General features: G+C 48.3%; 1 pseudogene; it reads left to right on the top strand.

The window, feature by feature from the left end:
- LOC109759585 (protein STABILIZED1-like) lies at positions 1-24,811 on the top strand (annotated as a pseudogene).

Raw genomic sequence — 24,811 nt, 5'->3', positions numbered from 1 at the left:
ATGACCGACCTCGTCTCTTCGCCCCCTCCTCCGGCGGCTGCGCCCGCATGCCCCGTGCGGCACGACATCCTCAACTCCAAGCTGCCCGCCAACTACGTCGTGGGTCTTGGCCGTGGCGCCACCGGCTTCACCACCCGTTCCGATGTCGGGCCGACCGCCGCGGCAGCTGTTCCCGCCGTCGGGCGTGGCTGCGGGAATCCCCTAACCGAGGACGAAGGCGGCGACGAGGATAAAGGATATGACGAGAACCAGAAGTTCGACGAGTTCGAGGGCAACGACGCCGGCCTCTTCTCCAACGCCGACCACGACGACGACGACCGCGAGGCCGACGCCGTCTGGGATACCATCGACCAGAGGATGGACCTGCGCCGCAAGGGCCGGCGCGATGCACGGCTCAAGCGGGAGATTGAGAAGTGGAGATTGAGAAGTACCGTGCCTCCAACCCTAAGATCACCGAGCAGTTTGCTGATCTCAAGAGGAAACTGACAGATGTTTCAGTGCAGGAGTGGGAGGATTTTTTTGTCGAAAGAGACCCTCTGCCCAGTGGAATTGCCAAAAAAGACCCCCTACGGACACAATTGACAAAAAGGACCCCCTCATCCGTGGCGGCAGGCGCGGCAGGCGACACGTGGCACCTGCCGCCACGCCATGAGGCGGCGGGCCCTGCCGCCATGGCAGGAGGCGGCCGACGAGGGTATAACGTTTTCTCACAGTGCATGGCTGGGACGGAACGGTCGAGGCATGGTGGGCCCAGCCGCCACCGAGCGAGGCGGCCAGAGCTGGCCCTGCCGCTCCCTGGCCGACACGGCCTGCTGCGCGAGGGCCCAACAGGTGGGCCATGCCACCACCACAACAGGCGGCAGTGTTGTTCGTGCTGCACGCGCCACAGTTAGCAGAAGGCGCTGATTCCCACGCGTTGATTCCCATGATTCTTTGTTTTGCTTTCTGCCCCAAGTTTCGATGATCTGGAATCGGATTCCGGCCTAAACTTTGTAGTACTAATTCGTACGTAGACGACACTGATTAAAGCACTGCGTGATTCCCGCTTCCGTCTATTGCTGCAGCTGAAGCGACAACACCCAGACGTGCTGATTTCTACGCGTGTTTTCCTGCCGCACACTCGAGAGCGTTGTTGTTGCTACGTGTGATGAGACACCGCGATGCTGGAATCCGAGGCCGCGGTAGGTGAGTTCTGGCTCGTTCTGCCGACAATACAGTGCTCCTCTTCTTTTTATACGCACAACCGCGGCTCCGTGCGCATACTCTCTCTCGAATATCTCTGGTTGCCTTCTCTGCCTCTCTGCTCCCTCTAAGTCTACAAGAATACACAGAAAAAAAACTTGGTAGCCACTTTCACTCGTGATTTTGGCCGATTTAGAGTTGGATTTTGAAGATGGTGAAGTTGAAGAAAAGATAGATTAAGGTAAAATCTATCAATTTTTGTTGGTTTGGTTCGCATGCATGATGTTTTTGTTCTGTTTGATTAGTTCCTAAGTGTGTATTCTCTGTTGTTTTAGGTATTATTTTAGCACTTGGAGGAGTCATTTAGAGCTTCAGGAGTAGGATTTGTGTAACGCCCGGATAATTAAGCTACAGTAATCCCACGCTAATGATGCCACGTCACCATGGTTACTGTTGCTAATCTACCGTGAGGTCAAACCCTTTCAAATTCAAATTCAAATTAAAGTCAACAATAAAAGTTTCTCAAAATTTAAAACAAAAATGTTCGGGAGGTGCCATATTTTGCATAAGTAAATATGGTGTAATAAACATATTTTTATAAAATGCCTAGATAATTTAAAATAATTTAAAACAGAAAAGAAAATAAATAAAAATAAAGAAAATACAGAAGAGAAAAAAGAAAGAAAGAAGAAAACCCCCTGGACCGTGGCCCAACTGGGCCAACCAACCAGGCCCAGCTGGCCACCCCCCAATTCCCTTATCCCCACCCAGTGAGACCCCGAACCCCCCCACCGACACCCCACTCCCCCCCGAAAATATCTCCCCCTTCTCCCCCCGATTGGATCGGGATCGAGAGGAGGAGGCCACAGCCTCGCCCTCGCCGGCCTGCCTCCTCCTTCCCATCGGTCTGCCTCCTCCGTCGCCGGTCGTCTCCGTCTCCACCTCGCGCCCCACTGCCGTTGCCCTACGAATCACCGTGAGCCTGCGACCCCTCTCTCTCTCGCTTGCGCGCTCGCGCCGCCTGTCGCCGCGCGGCGACCACGTCGTCTGCCGCGCCCCGTCTCTCCCGCTCACCACGCCGCACCACCCACCGCACGCGCCCGCCGTGCACAGCCACCGCGCCCGCGCACGCTCAACGCAACCGCGCGCCCCGCCTCTGCATCGCCTGCATCTCGCCCACGGCCGTTCTGCTCCGCCCGCGCCACCGCGGTCCCTCCCGCTCGTGCCGCGCGCCTACCCTCCTGCAGACCCCGCCGACCACCGCGCCGCCCTGCTTCCTCTGCTGCGCCGCCACTGGCCCTCCTAGTCAGCGCCCGCTCGCCCCCGTCCGGCTCACCGCGCCCCTGCACCTGCATCGCCACCACACCGCACTGCCCCGCTCACCGGACGCTGAGCTCGCCTTGGCTCCGACCGCGCTCCCGCTTGGCCCCTGGCCTCGCCCGCAGCCCCCTCCCCGTGCGCCGCTCCCGCGCCCGCAGTCGCGCAGCTCTGCCGCAGCCACCTCCGCCGCCGGCCATGGCCTTGCCCCACTGTGTACCCATTGCCCAGCACCCGCTCGGGTTCGCTCTAGGCGCCGATGCCCGCTAACGCCCGCTAAGGCCCTTGGCCTATGGCCGGAGGGCCCCACCCCCTCAGAACGTATATAAAAAAAAGGGAATTAAAAAAATAAAACAAATAATAAAAAAATTTAATTAATTAATTTATTAATTAATTAACTAAATTAATTAAGTTAATTAATCCTGTTTAAATTAATCTAATTAATTAGTTAATTTAATTAAACAGTAATTAATTAGCTAAACCCTAATTAAACTAAGCAGTGTATGACATGCAGGACCCACACGTAGTTGACCCAGTCAACTGCACAGTTGACTGCTGACGTCAGCATGATGTCATGCTGATGTCATCTTTTACTATTCTGGATTGTTGACTTAAAATGATTAATTAAATCCTAAAATGATTAAATCTTTAGAAAATCATATAAAATAATCCGTATCTCGGATGAAAATACTTTCTACATGAAAGTTGCTTAGAACGACGAGACGAATCCGGATACGCAGCCCGTTCGTCCGCCACGCATCCCTAACATATCGAACTCGCAACTTTCCCCCTCCGTTTCATCTGTCCGAAAATGCGAAACATCGGGAATACTTTCTCGGATGTTCCCCCCCTTCGCCGGTACCACCTACTGCCGCGTTAGGGCACACCTAGCACCGCTCATTGTCATGTCACGCATCGTCATGCTTATGTTTACATTGTATTTACTGTTTCTTCCCCCTTCTCTCCGGTAGACTATGAGACCGACGCTGCTGCTGCCCAGTTCGACTACGGAGTTGACGACCCCTCCTACTTGCCAGAGCAACCAGGCAAGCCCCCCCCCTTGATCACCAGATATCGCCTATTCTTCTCTATACAGCTTGCATTAGAGTAGTGTAGCATGTTACTGCTTTCGGTTAATCCTATTCTTCTGCATAGCCTGTCATTGTTGCTACAGTTGTTACCCTTACCTGCTACCCTACTGCTTAGTATAGGATGCTAGTGTTCCATCAGTGGCCCTACACTCTTGTCCGTCTGCCATGCTATACTATCGGGCCGTGATCACTAGGGAGGTGATCACGGGTAGATACTATATACTTTATATACATGACACATGTGGTGACTAAAGTCGGGTCGGCTCGTTGAGTACCCGCAAGTGATTCTGATGAGGGGGCTGAAAGGGCAGGTGGCTCCATCCCGGTAGAGGTGGGCCTGGGTTCCTGACGGCCCCCGACTGTTACTTTATGGCGGAGCGACAGGGCAGGTTGAGACCACCTAGGAGAGAGGTGGGCCTGGCCCTGGTCGGCGTTCGCGGATACTTAACACGCTTAACGAGATCTTGGTATTTGATCTGAGTCTGGCCATTTGGTCTATACGCACTAACCAACTACGCGAGAACAGTTATGGGCACTCGACGTCGTGGTATCAGCCGAAGCTCTTCTTGACGTCAGCGACGGAGCGGCGCACGCCGGATTGGACTGGAACGCCTGCTAGGCTAGGTCTGCTTTCGGCCGCCCTCGCAACGTGCAGGTGTGCAATGGGCGATGGGCCCAGATCCCTGCGCATAGGATTTAGACCGGCGTGCTGACCTCTCTGTTGTGCCTAGGTGGGGCTGCGACGTGCCGATCTTACGAGGCCGGGCATGACCCAGGAAAGTGTGTCCGGCCAAATGGGATCGAGCGTGTTGGGTTATGTGGTGCACCCCTGCAGGGAAGTTTATCTATTCGAATAGCCGTGTCCCTCGGTAAAAGGACGACCCGGAGTTGTACCTTGACCTTATGACAACTAGAACCGGATACTTAATAAAATACACCCTTCCAAGTGCCAGATACAACCCGGTGATCGCTCTCTAACAGGGTGACGAGGAGGGGATCGCCGGGTAGGATTATGCTATGCGATGCTACTTGGAGGACTTCAATCTACTCTCTTGTACATGCTGCAAGATGGAGATGGCCAGAAGCGTAGTCTTCGACAGGACTAGCTATCCCCCTCTTATTCTGGCATTCTGCAGTTCAGTCCACTGATATGCCCATTTACACATATACCCATGCATATGTAGTGTAGCTCCTTGCTTGCGAGTACTTTGGATGAGTACTCACGGTTGCTTTCCTTCCTCTTTTCCCCCTTTCCTTTCTACCTGGTTGTCGCAACCAGATGCTGGAGCCCAGGAGCCAGACGCCACCGTCGACGACGACTCCTACTATACTGGAGGTGCCTGCTACTACGTGCAGCCCGCTGACGACGACCAGGAGTTAGTTAGGAGGATCCCAGGCAGGAGGCCTGCGCCTCGTTCGATCTGTATCCCAGTTTGTGCTAGCCTTCTTAAGGCAATCTTGTTTAACTTATGTCTGTACTCAGATATTGTTGCTTCCGCTGACTCGTCTATGATCGAGAACTTGTATTCGAGCCCTCGAGGCCCTGGCTTGTATTATGATGCTTGTATGACTTATTTTATGTTTTAGAGTTGTGTTGTGATATCTTCCCGTGAGTCCCTGATCTTGATCGTACACATTTGCGTGCATGATTAGTGTACGGTCAAATCGGGGGCGTCATAAGTTGGTATCAGAGCCGACTGCCTGTAGGAATCCCCTTTCCAACTCCTTGGCCGAAGTCGAGTCTAGTCATTGAAAAACTTTTACTAACATGGCTGTGTGGCTTACGGGCCCACGTCGCCATTGGGTGGCATTAGGATCTTTTACTCCTTGTCTATACTCTGGGACTCTGATCTCTCTTCTATTCGGGTAAGTGAATTTTTGCTAAATCTAACATTCGGATCTCGTTATCACTTTCACCTGGAGAGCCCCTTATTGCTGATGATCGTCTGCTGCACGTGAAGACCCTGAAGATACTCTCCGCTGATAACCCGAGAACTTGTGTTCATCGCTTTTGCAATTCCCTTTCATCGGTAAACTCCTATGGATAACCACGTATACTCGCTATTCATACAATGTTTCCCGGTTGATCTTGTTACTACAAGATACCCCGTAATTCTCTCTGTTGTTATGAGAATCCTTTGAGCTTACTGCCTTGCTGTTCTTTGTCACCTGAATACCCCTACGGATAATTCTCGCACTTACCGAGTATCCGCTCATCCCCAGTTGATTCAAGTATTTCACAAAAGTGTTCAAAATATCATTCGATCTTCCGAAAATCTTCAGGAGCCTTTTTGCTCTTGAAATTCTTGCTTACTTGCATTATGATTAATCTTAAGTCTCGTAATCTTATTGGCATCTCTTGTCATTATCATTTTGAGTCCGTTGATTCAATATATTGCGAATTCTCGCAGTCCTCCATCAGATCCTAGAATTCATCCTTCCGGCTCAGACGTCATATTAAACATGAGTTGGATCTCGACCAATGAAATTGCCATCGATTGTACCCTTAAGCCTAATCAACCTATCCATCCTTGATCAGAGTATTTGCTTCTGATCCCTTGATTTGGAGCTCATAATTCCTTTGCATTGGAGCTTTGAATTAGTCGGTTGTTTTGATAATCCAATCTCCTTGCTTTCTTTCTTCTGCTGGTTGAGTACCGATGCTCACATCAGGTCTCTTGTGGACCACCAGAACCTTTATGGGATCTTATCCGGCGACGTCCTTCATATTCAATAACTTTGTGAGTCTTTTCTCGGATACATAATGCCTTTGGTAAATTGTATCCTCTGCTTTGTCAACCATGCTCTATTTTTGAGCTGGTGATAATCACTCTCGAAGCTTGTGGCATATGTTTCTAAGTTGCCCTGATGGGTTGAACCTGTGCCTTCCTTAATCTGTGTGAACCCGAAAGTTTTCCAAGGTTCATACTCCTCTGGTAATTCACCAGGTAGGTCTTCGCACTCAAATTATTTTTTATAGAGCAATGAATGAAAGGTTATGCATTGTAGAAGTGGGAGTCGACCTTGAACTTTGTGTTCATGCCCATGGACACGATGTAGACCCTATCATAGAAGCTTCTTGTAATAATAACTATTTCCTTGATATGATATCGTCTAGTATCTGTGTATTGATCCTTTTGCAATCGTGGTTCCGACCATATTCTCCTTTAAATACCATTTCTCGTGCAAGTTTAAGCACTTGTCCTCTGCAGAGCAATACCCCCCGTCCAACCTCTACTTTGGTCTGTCGTCGAGTATTACCCCCCCGGTATCTCGAGAATGCCAAGTAACTACTTAACTTCTTATGAGTTCTTCATCAACTAATATTCTTGCCGATTCCATTTTTCCAACGGGTTCTGAGTTGTTAGAACCCCTCAAAGACATCGATAAGTGAATCAATTCCGCACTCCGATTCAATAACTCTAAGTAATTTTTGTGGCTTACGAGTTTAATAATCCTTCAAGTCATTCCTAGCCTGCTCGGCTATATCATTATCGTGTCGATTTTAACTGTGCTACCTGGTCCTTCCCAGCGCACAAATTTCGACAGTGAGCTAATCTTGCGTCGATCTTCCTCGTCATATCACTTCTCCTTGAACAGCAAACTTGATTTCGAGTTTGTGTCCTACCCGTGGTTCCTATAACCTTTCGCTTTCATCATTCCTTTGACTTGATGTCATCGTCGATCAATTACATCTTCTTGAAAACCTCTCGACAAATTTGTCGTGATCATTGTCAACAATTTGACTTCTTCCAAGTTGTGTGTCGAAATTCAGGAGGATAAATACCATCCTTGCCCCTCGATGAATTGTGTTATCATCGACAACATTCTTGCCTCCCCCCAACACAAACTTGTTCATATTTTGTGTTGTATCTTGATTTCCCTGCTATCCAACCTATGTTATGTTCTACCGTGGAGTATTACCATCTTTGATGTCAAGAATGTCGTGAGCATTACTCCACCTCTTAAGAATTCTTGGTACAGTGATACTTCTCACCATCACCATTCTTTCTTGGTCCCCGTGTTGTTTCTAAACGAAATACCGACAATTGAACTATGATGCGCGACTTCAAAACTTCTAGCAACCCTATTGCTTTGAAGTTAATGGTCGATATTTCATTCTTAGACCATTGGTTATTGAACAACCATTCTAACATTGATCATGCTACTTAAGCCCATATTTCGGGTGCACCTTTCAACCAATGTTTAACTGTGTATGTTTTCCTCGAGCATACACCATTATATCATTTGCACTGACTAATGTTATCTCCTTGTTCACATAATTGTGGAAACCCATCTTTTGGAAGTCTCGATGAATTGTCGCTGAGTTCATCAGCTACCACCTTTTCCCTTCATTGGTTTAATGATGAGCTTTTGTTTCGGAACCCGCTTTCGTAGTAATTTTCCCGAGAATCTTACAATGTCGTCTCGTCAATTTGTTTTGCACCTTTTCTTCTCAGGCATCCTGAGTCTGAGGTATCCTGACACCAATCAGATCTGAATCTCGGTCAGATATGATGGTTGGAGCATTTTTCCAAGAGTCATAGCATTGGTCTTTATATAACCCAGTAGGGTGATATCATGCCTAGAGGCCCTATTGTTATAAGTTTTCCTTTTTAGCAAGGTTAGCTATTCTTCCATGAGGATATTGTAAGACTTACTCTATAAGTTTTTCCTGATGGATCCTTTGTGTATCCATAGCCTGATCTTACCTAATGACCATGCCAATGCTATCTCGAAGCATGTATGTGGTACTCCGATCTTCAATAAAAACATTTGAAGCACAATGCTAAATTTTCGTTATCAATTATTCAAACACCGTTGTTTGGGTAATGTCATGAACTTCCTCTTCCCTAACCTAAATGGTTCTCTTCTAACCATTGTCCTTGGGAAGGATATACCCCTGAAATATGTGTTTAAACACATTTTCCTTTCCATTGTTCTGTTTAATCTGTTAATCATATTTTCCTTTCCATTGGTTGGTTTAACGTTTCTGGTGATCATTATGATCTAAGCAGTATTAATTCCCTGCTTGTGCAAACACCTCGGTGTACAACTCTGTCAGTAAGACCCTGTTACTATTGTTGGTGACATTCCGGTAACCACCGATGGACGAGAACTTGCCTATTGGTCCGCCTCGTTTCAACGAGCAGGAAAATGGTTCTCTTCGTCCCTCGCCCTTGGTACCGATGTTGTTGCCGACATAAAAGACAGGCTATCCTCTGACATGCCTTGCTTACGTGATCACGCAAGACGTCTCCGCCCTTCCTACTTTTAACCCACATGGTGGGCCCATAACCCACAGTTCCACAGGATCGAAACCTGACTCTCCTATACACCCTGTTGTCGAAGTTATTCCTCGAGCTTGACTTCGTATGTGATTCACGGGCCACCTGCCTAGTGATCTATTCTGGTACCAGACGCAATACTTTCCCATTTGCTCTGAACCCCTGTCACATTTCGTTTCAGGCAACGAACGATTGCATGCCCGCTCGAAACTTCCCATGATACCTCCTTACTTTGCTCTCGATATTTTCTTAAGTTTTAGTTCTAGAGTTACTTCCCGCCACCATCCTCGTTGTTATCGACAGTTAGTCAACCTTGCAGAGGTCTGTTCTTCCGGAATAACCACCCTTATTCTTTCTTAAGTACGATGGAGTTCCCGAAGAAAGGATGCCGACTTCATCATGATGATCTGAAGCAGAGAAATAAGGACATCAACGAAGCGGGTCAACTACTTCAGGGAGAGCAAAAATGAATGAGAAGATCCATTAGGATGTCGTAACCAAATCTTTCACCCTTGCTCTACCCCTTAAATCTCGGGACGAGATTTCTTGTAGTGGAGGAGAATTGTAACGCCCGGATAATTAAGCTACAGTAATCCCACGCTAATGATGCCACGTCACCATGGTTACTGTTGCTAATCTACCGTGAGGTCAAACCCTTTCAAAATTCAAATTCAAATTAAAGTCAACAATAAAAGTTTCTCAAAATTTAAAACAAAAATGTTCGGGAGGTGCCATATTTTGCATAAGTAAATATGGTGTAATAAACACATTTTTTATAAAATGCCTAGATAATTTAAAATGATTTAAAACAGAAAAGAAAATAAATAAAAAGAAAGAAAATACAAATGAGAAAAAAAAAAGAAAACCCCCTGGACCGTGGCCCAACTGGGCCAACCCACCAGGCCCAGCTGGCCACCCCCCCAATTCCCTTATCCCCACCCAGTGAGACCCCGAACCCCCCACCGACACCCCACTCCCCCCCCGAAAATATCTCCCCCCCTCTCCCCCCGATTGGATCGGGATCGAGAGGAGGAGGCCACCGACGCCGCCCGACGCCGCCTCGCCGTCGCCGGCCTGCCTCCTCCTCCCCATCGGTCTGCCTCCTCCGTCGCCGGTCGTCTCCGTCTCCACCTCGCGCCCCACTGCCGTTGCCCTACAAATCACCGTGAGCCCGCGACCCCTCTCTCTCGCTTGCGCGCTCGCGCCGCCTGTCGCCGCGCGCCGACCACGTCGTCTGCCGCGCCCCGTCTCTCCCGCTCACCACGCCGCGCCACCCACCGCACGCGCCCGCCGTGCGCAGCCACCGCGCCCGCGCACGCTCACCGCAACCGCGCGCCCCGCCTCTGCATCGCCTGCATCTCGCCCACGGCCGTTCTGCTCCGCCCGCGCCACCGCGGTCCCTCCCGCTCGCGCCGCGTGCCTACCCCCCTGCAGACCCCGCCGACCACCGCGCCGCCCTGCTTCCTCTGCTGCGCCGCCACTGGCCCTCCTAGTCAGCGCCCGCTCGCCCCCGTCCGGCTCACCGCGCCCCTGCACCCGCATCGCCACCACACCGCGCTGCCCCGCTCACCCGACGCTGAGCTCGCCTCGGCTCTGACCGCGCTCCCGCTCGGCCCCTGGCCTCGCCCGCAGCCCCCTCCCCGCGCGCCGCTCCCGCGCCCGCAGTCGCGCAGCTCTGCCGCAGCCACCTCCGCCGCCGGCCATGGCCTCGCCCCGCTGTGTACCCGTTGCCCAGCACCCGCTCGCGTTCGCTCCAGGCGCCGATGCCCGCTAACGCCCGCACGCCCGCTAAGGCCCTTGGCCTATGGCAGGAGGGCCCCACCCCCTCAGAACGTATATAAAAAAAGGGAATTAAAAAAATAAAACAAATAATAAAAATAAATTTAATTAATTAACTAAATTAATTAAGTTAATTAATCCTGTTTAAATTAATCTAATTAATTAATTAATTTAATTAAACAGTAATTAATTAGCTAAACCCTAATTAAACTAAGCAGTGTATGACATGCGGGACCCACACGTAGTTGACCCAGTCAACTACACAGTTGACTGCTGACGTCAGCATGATGTCATGCTGACGTCATCTTTTACTATTCTGGATAATGTTGACTTAAAATGATTAAATAAATCCTAAAATGATTAAATCTTTAGAAAATCATATAAAATAATCCGTATCTCGGATGAAAATACTTTCTACATGAAAGTTGCTCAGAACGACGAGACGAATCCGGATACGCAACCCGTTCGTCCGCCACGCATCCCTAACATATCGAACTCACAACTTTCCCCCTCCGTTTCATCTGTCCGAAGATGCGAAACATCGGGAATACTTTCCCGGATGTTCCCCCCTTCGCCGGTACCACCTACTGCCGCGTTAGGGCACACCTAGCACCGCTCATTGTCATGTCACGCATCGTCATGCTTATGTTTGCATTGTATTTACTGTTTCTTCCCCCCTTCTCTCCGGTAGACTACGAGACCGACGCTGCTGCTGCCCAGTTCGACTACGGAGTTGACGACCCCTCCTACTTGCCAGAGCAACCAGGCAAGCCCCCCCCTTGATCACCAGATATCGCCTATTCTTCTCTATACGGCTTGCATTAGAGTAGTGTAGCATGTTACTGCTTTCGGTTAATCCTATTCTGCTGCATAGCCTGTCATTGTTGCTACAGTTGTTACCCTTACCTGCTACCCTATTGCTTAGTATAGGATGCTAGTGTTCCATCAGTGGCCCTACACTCTTGTCCGTCTACCATGCTATACTATCGGGCCGTGATCACTAGGGAGGTGATCACGGATATATACTATATACTTTATATACATGACACATGTGGTGACTAAAGTCGGGTCGGCTCGTTGAGTACCCGCAAGTGATTCTGATGAGGGGGCTGAAAGGACAGGTGGCTCCATCCCGGTAGAGGTGGGCCTGGGTTCCTAACGGCCCCCGACTGTTACTTTATGGCGGAGCGACAGGGCAGGTTGAGACCACCTAGGAGAGAGGTGGGCCTGGCCCTGCTCGGCGTTCGCGGATACTTAACACGCTTAACGAGATCTTGGTATTTGATCTGAGTCTGGCCATTTGGTCTATACGCACTAACCAACTACGCGGGAACAGTTATGGGCACTCGACGTCGTGGTATCAGCCGAAGCTCTTCTTGACGTCAGCGACGGAGCGGCGCACGCCGGATTGGACTGGAACGCCTGCTAGGCTAGGTCTGCTTTCGGCCGCCCTCGCAACGTGCAGGTGTGCAATGGGCGATGGGCCCAGATCCCTGCGCATAGGATTTAGACCGGCGTGCTGACCTCTCTGTTGTGCCTAGGTGGGGCTGCGACGTGCTGATCTTACGAGGCCGGGCATGACCCAGGAAAGTGTGTCCGGCCAAATGGGATCGAGCGTGTTGGGTTATGTGGTGCACCCCTGCAGGGAAGTTTATCTATTCGAATAGCCGTGTCCCTCGGTAAAAGGACGACCCGGAGTTGTACCTTGACCTTATGACAACTAGAACCGGATACTTAATAAAATACACCCTTCCAAGTGCTAGATACAACCCGGTGATCGCTCTCTAAGAGGGTGACGAGGAGGGGATCGCCGGGTAGGATTATGCTATGCGATGCTACTTGGAGGACTTAATCTACTCTCTTGTACATGCTGCAAGATGGAGATGGCCAGAAGCGTAGTCTTCGACAGGACTAGCTATCCCCCTCTTATTCTGGCATTCTGCAGTTCAGTCCACTGATATGCCCATTTACACATATACCCATGCATATGTAGTGTAGCTCCTTGCTTGCGAGTACTTTGGATGAGTACTCACGGTTGCTTTCCTTCCTCTTTTCCCCCTTTCCTTTCTACCTGGTTGTCGCAACCAGATGCTGGAGCCCAGGAGCCAGACGCCACCGTCGACGACGACTCCTACTACACTGGAGGGGCCTGCTACTACGTGCAGCCCGCTGACGACGACCAGGAGTTAGTTAGGAGGATCCCAGGCAGGAGGCCTGCGCCTCGTTCGATCTGTATCCCAGTTTGTGCTAGCCTTCTTAAGGCAATCTTGTTTAACTTATGTCTGTACTCAGATATTGTTGCTTCCGCTGACTCGTCTATGATCGAGCACTTGTATTCGAGCCCTCGAGGCCCCTGGCTTGTATTATGATGCTTGTATGACTTATTTTATGTTTTAGAGTTGTGTTGTGATATCTTCCCGTGAGTCCCTGATCTTGATCGTACACATTTGCGTGCATGATTAGTGTACGGTCAAATCGGGGGCGTCACAATTTGCGTAGCAAAGTGAACTACGAAGTTGAAGATCAAGGTATGAGTTTTGCAATACATTGTTTTTTGTGCATGCAGGGTGGTAATTAGTTAGTCTTTTAGCTCGTCATTAGCTATGCGATGTTAGTGCTTAGAGGTTAGAAATAATTTCAGACGACAGATGTAGCATTTATACTATTTTTTTAGAAGAGTAGGTTGAAGATGTTGTATCAATATTAGGTGCGTCCATTAGTATTGACATGCGAGAAATCTTAATACGGTAATTAAGAAAAAATTGTACTGTAATTGTTCATTGCATGTGGTATGTTATTTCATGTGGTATGTTTATTAATAAGTCTATAGTTAGGAAACCATAGGTCTACTTTGTTATGTCGCAATAATCTAAATTTTATATGTTAAGATTAGGTGCTAATGTACTTAATGATGTATGTAATTAGGTAAAATAATTCATCTTAGTAGCAAACAAGGAGGAGATGACGTGATTGAAGAAATTGAGTTTCCATCTTCGCGATCCCTTTTGAGGTGATGACCACATACATGCAAGTGCTATTTTCATATTTTGATAGCAGAAAGAAAAATCCGTGTGTAGTATTGATGTTCATGTGATAATAGGTTGACTCCGTTCATATAGTACTGGTGACGGATATTTATTCGAACTATTTTGACGCTTAATTGCATTCGCAAGCACATCCATATTGGAGCTGAGGTATAAATGACGCCGTAATTCTGTTACTATTTTTTATATTGATGTACTGTTGTGAATAATGTGCATGCCGATGCGAATATTATTATTTGTAAATAAATGATTATTATCGTATGATAGGAAAAAATTATATAAAACCGGAAGATATTAAATGTGTTTTACTCATATGATATTAAAATGTTATTATTGTATTATTATGTTTAGTGGTTGTTTGGATAGTGAGTAATTACCCTCGGTTTTGTCAAAACCTGTTGTAAGAAAATTTCGGAGAAAACCTGTTTTTACTAATAGTCGTTTTTCCAAAAGCTCAGTTTTTGCATGTTACGAGAACCATTTTAGGATATTTCTGGGGTAGTTAGAGAAAAGCAAACAGAGTTTTAGTTTGTTATGCTGGTAGACGAGTTTGAGAAAAAATAGATCTCTAAATACTCGTTAACCAAACAACCCCTTAAAGTCTAAGCAAATGATTCTTAAAAACAAACCGAATATTTGTAACGAAAATACTGTTATTTTTTTGTCGTATGATATGTAAATGTTTTCATCGTACTACTACTAAATGTTCAGTTACTAATTATTTGAAATGTAAATATGGATGTTGGTTAGGTACTATGGAAAATTTAGTAGTGTACTATGGGGACATCTTATGCGACGGTCCTTTCGGGGTGGATGTGTCTTCGTGCGGGTCGACTACAATTGTAGTGAGAGACATGGTGAACGTGGGTTACGCAGCAGTCAGAAGGTGCATCCGAGCGGTGTTTGGCCCAGGGATGCAGGAAAAAAAAATGAAAATCGAGGCCTTCGTCGTTGATGGAGGAAATGATGGGACAGTTGCCCGTTGGGGTTTGCGGCCTGTCATAGGTGATCAGTCGTGGGGGTCGTACATGAGGTTTGCAAGCAATCCCAACAACTCAATGTTTGGTCAGCCGATGGTGTATGTGGAGTTCATTTCAGTCACTGATGTTGCCGGATGCAGTAGCAGGGGTGGTGAGGTCGAGTTGGCCATCACATCAGCCCCTAGCATCGGCCCATCGGAACCGACGGGCTGCCAGCCTGTGTATGACACAGGATATTGGTCTGCGGCCGTTGACATGAGTGAACACGTGGAGGGATTGCCGGAGGCGCTAGATGATGACGATCACTCTTCCACGTCTTCGAAGTCAAGCGAAGAAGAAGATGTTCCTCCTCAGAGGGCGGTCGCGGCTTCACTGCAACCTGGGTTTTTACAGGATATGAGCATCACCAACGAATTTCACTCTGTTTCTGGCCTAGAAGCGGGGAGCTTGGAGGTTGGGCAAGTTTTCCCAGACAAGAAGTCTGCTTACCAGGCAATGGGTAGCTATGCAATCGCCCTCCACCAACAGCATAGAGTGAAGCAGTCTGATAAAACAGAGTTGAAGGTCATATGCATCCACACCGCGAAAGGTTGCCGTGGAAGAGTTCTCGCTAGACTAAAGCCTAGGGTATGTCAGTCATGGCATATCACAAAAATAGTGGAGCATAGCTGTGAGCAAACTGGACTCTTTCAAATCACTGCAATGTGACAGCAAGATATGTGGCACGGACGATGGAAACGATTGTGCAGGCAAGTCTCAACATTAGTGTTAGGGCTTTGCAAAAAGATGCAGAAGATCAAATTGACTTCCCTGTCAGCTACAGCAAGGCTAGGCGTGCGAAGGAAAAGATATTCAAGAACTTGTATGAACCTATGAGGAGGCCTATTCTTATGCCCCCAGAATGCTTCATCAGATAGCAAGTGCTAATAGGGGGACTCAAGTTTGGCGGAGAGAGCGTCCAAACCTAATGAACCCGGGCGAGCAAATCCTGGACCGCTTATTCTGGGCATTCGCCCAGACTATACAAGCCTTCAGGCACTGTCGCCCGGTATTATCAGTTGATGGTACCTTTCTCACTGGAAAGTACAAGGGCACACTATTGGTGGCGATTGCAGCAGATGCAAATAATCGGCTTCTTCCTATTGCATATACACTGGTCGAGAGCGAGGACAAAGATAGCTGGTTGTGGTTCCTGAGCTGCGTGAAGATGGGTGTCGTGAAAGAGCGTGAAGGTGTTTGCATCATCTCTGATCGCAACACTGGATTATTAAGCGCTCTTGACATAATTAAGGCGTCGAAAGAAGAGTGGGGTGGCCGGATCTAGAGGGAAGGTGGTGCATGAGGCATTTGGCAGCAAACCTTCACTCCAAATTCAAAAACAAGGATTGGTTCAAGTTATTCAAGAGGATGTGCATGCAAAAAATTGAAGCCAAAATGAATGCGATCTGGGCAGGTACCAATGGTGAGATCGACTGCGCGGCCTTGCCGTAGAGAGAAGACCGGAGGGGTCGTAGGACGCCCATAAATTTGAGCCAGTGGATCGGCGAGAATTGCCCTCATTTGTACAAGTGGGTGCAGGCTCACGACACCGGGGCTCGGTATGGAATAATGACCAGAAACATGTCAGAGGTGTACAATGGTGTTCTTAAAGGGGTGCGAGCACTACCTATCACAGCCCTAATTGAAGAAACTTGGAACCGGACCATGTTCATACTTTGCAGACAGGGTCACCGTCGCCAATGCACAAGTTGAATTGAGAAAGCCATGGTCCGAGAAGATGCAAAGACATCTGGACGAGAAAGCAAAGAAGTCCCAAAGTCATGGCTGCAGGAAAGTGGACGCACTTAGGAATAAGTGGGAGGTCAATGTGCGAGCCAAGTACGTTAAGGGTCACCACAGAGGATAAAAAAAGCAAGCTGTCACCCTCAGCCAAACGTCCTGTGAGTGCACTTGTAACAAGCCCAAGTTTGAGGGCTACCCTTGCAGTCATGTGCTCCGGGCGGCTGCTGATCAAAAAATCGGTGTCGAGCCATACATATCGCCGTACTTCAACATGTACAATCTGTACAACACTTGGAATGGTGAGTTCTGGGCCTGGGGCATTGATATGAACTACAAAATGTTGTGGCCAGATGGGCCGAAATGGTTTCCGAACGCCGACTTGATGAGAACCGCAAAGGGACGACGTCAGTCTAGGCGTCATGGCAATGACATGGACCATAGCCAGATGGGAGAACCAAGGCGATGCCGCATTTGCAGGTGTCCTGAACATTCACGTAGGGAATTCCCGTATCGAGCCAATAATACCACATGATGTTGATATATCTGTACTCGCTATGTCTATTTATATTTGTACTCATTATGTGTACTTATATTTAATTTAAATTGAATCTCTTTGTATTATTGTACTCGTGATGTTAACTTCAGATAATTAATGTAAATTGTATCTCTTTGTATTTTTAAGTTAATTTTTATTTGCATTTGTATTTGTGTCTTCCTCATAATTTATATTTGTATGTTTGTGTGCAGGTTATGGCTGAAGTGCCAGTGCTTTTGCAGGGCCCCAATAACGCCGGCCACCGTTGCCACCTATTTTTGAACCCAAATACTAAGCATGATTATCGAACTTTCAGACTTTGAACCATAAAGAAAACGTGGCCAATACACAATTCTTTCCTTGCTCACCTTGACGCTTATGGCCTAGATGGTTTTGCTAGGCTCACATCATGCGAAGACCAATTACGTTCGGACCCATCCCTTTTGACATCCCTCATTGACCGGTGGAGACCTGAAACCCACACCTTTCACTTTAGCTTTTGGGAGCTTACACCTACACTGAAAGATGTTTCTCTGATCACTGCTCTACCAATTAGAGGTGAGCCGTTAGTCTCTCCACGAGTGTCTCCATCTTGGACATTAGGTATTGCAAACCGTCTTGGGATGGCAATGCCAGAATCACAACGTTCTGGTGGCCCTCGGGGCATCCCACTCGCCTGGCTTCGTGATAACTTTCATATTTTATCTAGCTACGCCGATTCTGAGATGAGAAAAAAACATCTGTTTGCGTATTTGTTGTGGCTCCTCGGGACTCTGTTTCCATTCACACGGGGACGTAGTTCTCCCTGGTGTCATCTACATTGCATAGAATATGGTAGATGAATCTTTACCCGAGCAGCCAAAATACATCTTCGGTTCTACCATGCTATGTCATACATATAGAGGCTTGTGTGATGCCACACAAAAAACTTCTTTCGCACAAAAAGCTCCGTTACTTTGTGTCGCCTACGAGTTTCTACAGTTGTGGTCCTGGAAATACCTCCCTGTAGGACGACCTCGTATACTAAATCCCGTACACCCATGCGACTGTAGCGAGGGCAACAATGAAACTATGGCCACCAGGTGGACAAAGGCACAGAAACGTTGGTCTCCAGATATTGCGAAAAATCTACCCTATATACCACCAGCAGTTTGAGATACTTGAAGAGTCAGAGGTCACATTGAACCTGTGGACTCAGGACCAGATACAAATGGTCTTTGATATTCGACCCATCACAGCAGGCATGTTGAGCGATAGTGCATTCTGGATGACTCGCTGCAACTTATTGTTCCTATGGTGTGTTGAGCCTTACAACCCAGAGCGTGTGATGAGACAGTTCGGTCTCTATCAAGAGATTCCACCACCTTTTCCAAGACGTATCGATGAGGAAACCCATAAGTAAGATGTGATCTCCCTAAATAGTTAGTGTCTTTTTTAATTTACTAAACTCACACTTTGTTACATAATTTGCAGGCTAACCAATATGGGCAAGGGTTGGAGTTTATACGATTGGAGGGAAACACAAGTGGGAAAATGAAGCGCTAGCAGATATAGTGCATCAACTTAGGTACATTTTATTTACATTACTTTATTATGATGACCATACGATGCGTGAAGATGCTTTCCTTTCATCACAATGGTTTATGTAATTATTTAATTTTGCAGACCGTACGATGGAAGTACAGATCAAACGTACAAGCAGTGGTACTGCATCAGCACACGTACTAGCCTGGCCAGTCAACCAGCTACGATACCAACACATCTCACACAAGAGGAGCAGATGCAGAGACATATTAAGCTGCATGCAGCTTACTATCATGACCAAATGGTAATCACTTGTAACTTTTTTAGGTCCATCATTTCATAATCATTTCAACCAAATAACATCCAAATATTGTTCAGCTTGAAACTTGCAACGAAGTAGGGTAGATGGTTGCGGAAAGCATGCCAGCCTGGGGCCCAGCTCACAAGTCATTCCAGAAACGTTTTCAAGAGTACGTGGCAACAAAGTTCAGATGAGGTAGAGGCGACGACGTTGTCACTGGAGCATACAACATGCTGGTAGCGAGGTCAGCCAGACCGAGTGCGGCGCCGTCATCCAGACCGAGCGAGGCACGTACGAGCCATGGGCAGTGGGGGAGGGTCCGAGTACTACAACGACATTGCCACGACATGACTCATCTCTGCCACTGCATGGCTCTTCTTCGGTGCATTTTCGTCAGAGGCAGACATCTCAGGACCATGGCACGGGCTTGGATTCGATGCCTGAGCAGTATCTTTCCCCAAACCCATATGCGTACACATCATATGGCGCATACACCCAAGGTGAGGGACCTCAGCCGTATCTCTCCACGCGAGGGATCTCCATGCCCGAGGAGACTCGTGTCCCAGATTTAAACCAGTACCACGTACAATGGCCAGACAGTACAGGCGAGGGATCTGATCAGGTAGTCATGTTTACATTTTAATGCATTTACAATGATATCATATATTATCCTCTAACAGTTTGTTTACAATGTTAGGACATACCTGATGTTAATTGGGACGATGAGGACACCCAACGTGGCCACAACACACACATACGGGGAGCATCGCATGATCATGGCGACACGGTTACAGCAGTAGTTACAGAGTTCTTCGGAGGGGACATTATTGGCCCATCTTTTATCCCCGAGGAGTCACAACCATACACCTACAATTACGCTTCAGGTTCGCAACAAGGATTCCAGACTCCACCACATACGCAGGAGTCGCAGACACAGGAAGCCGAACTGGAGTACGGCCGCGGTCTTCGTGTAACTCGACCACCTAATTGCTTGTCGCTTTCCGGTCCTAAGGAAAGGCTAGGTGGCCGTCGTCGACTAGGGTGATTCATCTATCCACGTGTGCCACCCATTGTATCTACATATGTCAGTATCAGACTTTCTGATTTAAACATCTATGTATGCTGAAATAAAAATGCACCAGTTGGCAGCAATGATTTTTTTTTTAAATCGCTTATGAATACTGTGCAACAATTGCCCATCTTAGACATTGAAAAAAAAAATCGCGCAACCCATTTCCCCTCAATATTTTCCCGCCAACTCTTTCCTTCCATATGTTCCCGCCACCCGTTTCCCGCCAACCCCTTCCCGCCATATATTCCCGCCACCCGTTTCCCACCAACCCCTTCCCTCCATATGTTCCTGCCAACCCTTTCCCGCCATATCACACTCGTTCTTTCCCGCCATTTTCTCCTCTCTACCTATAAACCCCCCTTCACACGGAGGTGGATAAGCAGTCCGGTGTAGTGTAGTCGAGATGTCCCATTATCCTTTCGATCGTAGTTTTCACCCTGGGATGAGCAGATGTCTTCTGAGGCTAGCCACCGATTTCAGGATGGACAATAGGATAGTTCCATGGGACGAACTCACCGGTAGTGACACCATAATGAATGAGTTGGCTCACGAATTACGTAGGTCTGGGTGGCCTGAAAGGACCTATAAGGAGGTACGTAAAGAACTTCTTAGGTTGCATGAAAGGTGGAAGAAGGTAATGGAGCCGAAGAGTGAAACTTTCAGAATGACTGCATCAAAGAATCCATATTTATGGACTGACGACAGTGAGGAAGAAGATGATATCTTCATGCCGCCGCTTCCGGGTTCTGCATCCTCGAAGGGCAAGAGTTCTGCATCGTCCAAGGGCAAGAGTTCTGCATCCTCGAAGGCCAAGAGTTCTGCATCGTCCAAGGGTAATACTTCTGCATCCTCGAAGGGCAAGAGTTCTGCATCGACGGAGGATGACGGTGATGCCTTCATGTAGATTTTAAGCTGTATTCCAGTTGTACCGTTTAATTCAGATGTACTTGCATTATTAGTTTGTACTGTATTATTGTAGGGCATTATGTTCTATCTTAATTTCATTTTGTAGTTGTTGCACGACGTTCGATAATTAGTGGAGGGAAAGAAAATCCCTCATTTTATTCTAAAACTATATTTTTTCATTACGACACGGTACAACTGAAAATAAGAAACATCTACTATTGAAACAAAGCTACATTTAACTACTGAAATAAAGCTACATTAAACTGCAGAAATTAAGATACAAACGATTGCGAAATTTAAAATACTACCACAGGAATCTACTGAGTCCAGCGTGGATATTTTCCTTTTCCATCGCCAGCTTCTTCTGCTGCCTTAGCCTCACGAGCCCTTTCTTTCTTTCTCTGTCTCTCTGCCTCACGAGCCTCCTTTCGCTGTCGTTCCTGCTCCTCCATGCAACGAGCCTCTTCCCTGTTTTTCTTTCCTAAATCCTGAAAAAAAGGTGTTGCTCCGCATAGTATTCTTTTAACTCTCTCTCTTGCTCTGCTTTCTCCTCAGCTTCCGCCTTCTCGCGTCGCTCTTCCGCATAGAAACTATTCCATGCACGGCGACTTCTTTCACGAATCTCAGTCACTACCCAAGCCGGCATCTCCGTGTCAATCCAACGATAGTACATGCACAGAGGCGAAGGAGACTACAACATGAAACAAGAATTTTATTAAAGAATCAATCAAAATACGAACAATATTTATTCGTGATGGTTAAAACATACCGGAGGCTTGTCATACTCTGAAATAGCTACGGGTGGATCTTCCTCATAATTGGCGCACATGAAAAATTTCATGCCCAACCAATCTAAAAAATCCGTCAACTCCTTCACCTTGCAAAGATCGCCACACCAACACCGCAGGACTGCCACCCCCGGAGGCAAACTTGCATTCCTCTTTTTCCTCGGCCTAATGCTTTGATCCGAGCAAGGCAAACTCATACCGACTGAAAAAATGTGTTACACACTTTGCGCAGTGGCAATTTCGAGGATGACGAGAGCCTCGGTGTCTCCTTTTATAGGCTCTGATGACAAATGATGGCGAGAAAATAGGCGCGAACAGACGAAATTTTAGGCGGGAAATACGCGTGATCCAAAACAGTGCTGACTGATTGTTGCGGTCGCATCCTCTAAAGCAAAAGCAGAGGTGAGTGACTGATGCGGTCGCGTCCGCTAAAGCAAAACCAACCAGCACCGCTGAGTGTCGGCACAAGCGGTAAAAAATGCACAGATTCCCGCCCGTGAAAATCAGCGTCGTCGGCACGGGAATCAGCGCCGTCTGTGTTGTTGTCGCGCGTGCAGCAACAGGGATGCTGCCTGTTGCGGTGGCGGCGTGGCCCACCGGCTGGGCCCGCGAGCAGCACAGCCTGTCGGCTTGCGAGCAACAGCGGCAACGGAGGCCGCCTCGCGCGGTGGCGGCGTGGCCCACCTGGCCTGGCCCGTTCCATCCCGGCTCGGGGCACTGGGGCACTGTACCAATTGCGTTTTAGCCCGGCAGGGCCCGTCGCCTCCAGGCATGGCGGCAGGTGCCACGTGTCGCCTGCCGCGCCTGCCGCCACGGCCAAGGCGGTCCTTTTAGTCAATTATATCCATGGATAGTCCTTTTTGACAATTCTGTTGGTCAGGGGGTTCTTTTGGACAAAAAAATCGGAGTGGGAGAGCATATCTGAAATTGGGGACTACTCGGCGCGCAACAAGATGAAGCGATTTGAGAGCTTTGTGCCGGTGCCGGACACTCTGCTCCAGAAGGCACGGCAGGAGCAGGGGCATGTCACAGCGCTGGACCTCAAGAGCCGTGTGTGGCTTGCGGCACAGAGACGCCGTGGGTGCAAACGCCGGTTACCGACCTGACCGCCGTGGGCGAGGGCCACGGTACTGTGCTTTCGCTCAAGTTGGACCGGTTGTCGGATTCAGTTTCCGGGCTCACCGTTGTTGATCCAAAAGGATACCTTACAGACTTGAACATCATGAAAATTACTAGCAACGCCGAGATTTCTGACATTAAGAAGGCAAGACTGCTGCTCAGGTCTGTGACGCAGACCAACCCAAAGCATCCTCCAGGTTGGATTGCTGCTGCTAGGCTCGAAGAGGTTGCTGGAAAGCTCCAGTCTGCTCGGCAGCTCATTCAGCGCGGCTCCCCAAGAATGAAGATGTTTGGATCGAGGCATGCCGGTTGGCTAGCCCAGAAGATTTCAAGGCAGTCATCGCCAGGGGTGTCAAGGCAATTCCCAATTCTGTGAAGCTGTGGCTGTAGGCTGCAAAACTAGAGACTAGTAATTTGAATAAGAGCAGGGTTTTGAGGAAGGGGATGGAGCACATTCCTGATTCAGTTAGGCTATGGAAGGCTGTTGTGGAGCTGGCAAACGAGGAGGATGCAAGGATGTTGCTTCACAGGGCTGTGGAGTGATGCCCGCTTCATGTCGAGCTGTGGCTTGCCTTAGCAAGGCTCGAGACATATGACCAGGCAAGGAAGGTGCTTAATAAAGCCAGGGAGAAGCTCGACAAGGAACCTGCCATTTGGATCACATTCACAGCTGCAAAGCTGGAGGAGGCTAATGAGAACACCCAATCCGTAAGCAAGACGATTGAGAGGGGTGTAGAATCTTTGCAGAGAGAGGGGTTGGATATTGACAGGGAGGCATGGCTAAAAGAAGCCGAAGCTGCAGAGCGGGCCGGGTCTATGCTTACTTGCCAGGCTATTGTCAAAAGCACTATCGGAGTAGGGGTCGATGATGAGGACCGGAAGCAAACATGGGTTGCGGATGCAGAGGAATGTACGAAAAGAGGTTCAATTGAGACAGCTCGGGCCATCTATGCACATGCTCTTAGCGTGTTCGTTACCAAGAAGAGTGTATGGCTTAAAGCAGCGCAGCTTGAGAAGAGCCATGGAACAAGAGAATCTCTTGAAGCCTTCTACTAAACGCAGTTAAGTACAATCCAAAATCTGAGCTGTTATGGCTTATGCTTGCCAAGGAGAAATGGCTGGCTGGTGAGGTCCCTGCAGCTCGGGCCGTTCTTCAGGAAGCTTATGCTGCTATCCCCATTTCAGAGGAGATCTGGTTAGCTGCATTCAAGTTAGAGTTTGAGAACAACGAACCGGAGAGAGCAAGAATGCTTTTGACCAAGGCCAGGTAAAGAGGAGGAGCTGAGAGGGTTTGGATGAAATCAGCAATTGTTGGGAGGGAACTAGGAAATGCGAATGAGGAAATTAAGGAGGTTGTTGGAGGAAGGCCTGAAGTTATTCGCCTCATTCTTCGAATTGTGGTTAATGCTAGGGCAGATGGAAGACCGTATGGGCCGTGGAGCGAAGGCAAAGGAGGTTTATGAGAATGCACTCAAGCACTGCCCCGGTTGCATCCCTCTTTGGCTCTCGCTAGCTAGTCTAGAGGAGAGGATAAATGGCTTGAGCAAGTCACGCGCTTTCCTCACCCTAGCAAGGAAAAAGAACCCAGCTACACCTGAACTATGGCTTGCAGCTATTCGAGCTGAACTGAGGCACGGGAACAACAAGGAAGCTGATTCTCTACTAGCCAAGGCATTGCAAGAGTGTCCAACAAGTGGCATTTTGTGGGCTGCGGCTATTGAGATGGTGCCACGTGCCCAACGCAAATCAAAGAGCTCAGACGCCATAAAGAGGTGTGATCATGATCCGCATGTCATCGCAGCTGTAGCCAAACTTTTCTGGCATGACAGGAAGGTTGATAAAGCAAGAAGTTGGTTCAACAGAGCTGCTTCCCTTGCTCCTGATATTGGGGATTTTAGGGCATTGTACTATAAATCTGAACTTCAGCATGGAAATGCGGATACACAAAGGGATGTTCTAAAGCGATGCATTGCAGCTGAACCAAAACATGGCGAGAGATGGCAAGCTACAAGCAAGGCTGTTGAGAACTCACATCAGCCAACTGATGCCATTCTGAGGAGAGTCGTTTTGGCACTTGGTGTGGAAGAAAACCCAATGCTATAG

The sequence above is a fragment of the Aegilops tauschii genome, chromosome 4 (assembly GCF_002575655.3).
Source record: "Aegilops tauschii subsp. strangulata cultivar AL8/78 chromosome 4, Aet v6.0, whole genome shotgun sequence".
Taxonomy (NCBI): Eukaryota; Viridiplantae; Streptophyta; class Magnoliopsida; order Poales; family Poaceae; genus Aegilops; species Aegilops tauschii.
This window is presented reverse-complemented; position numbering and strand designations above follow the sequence as displayed.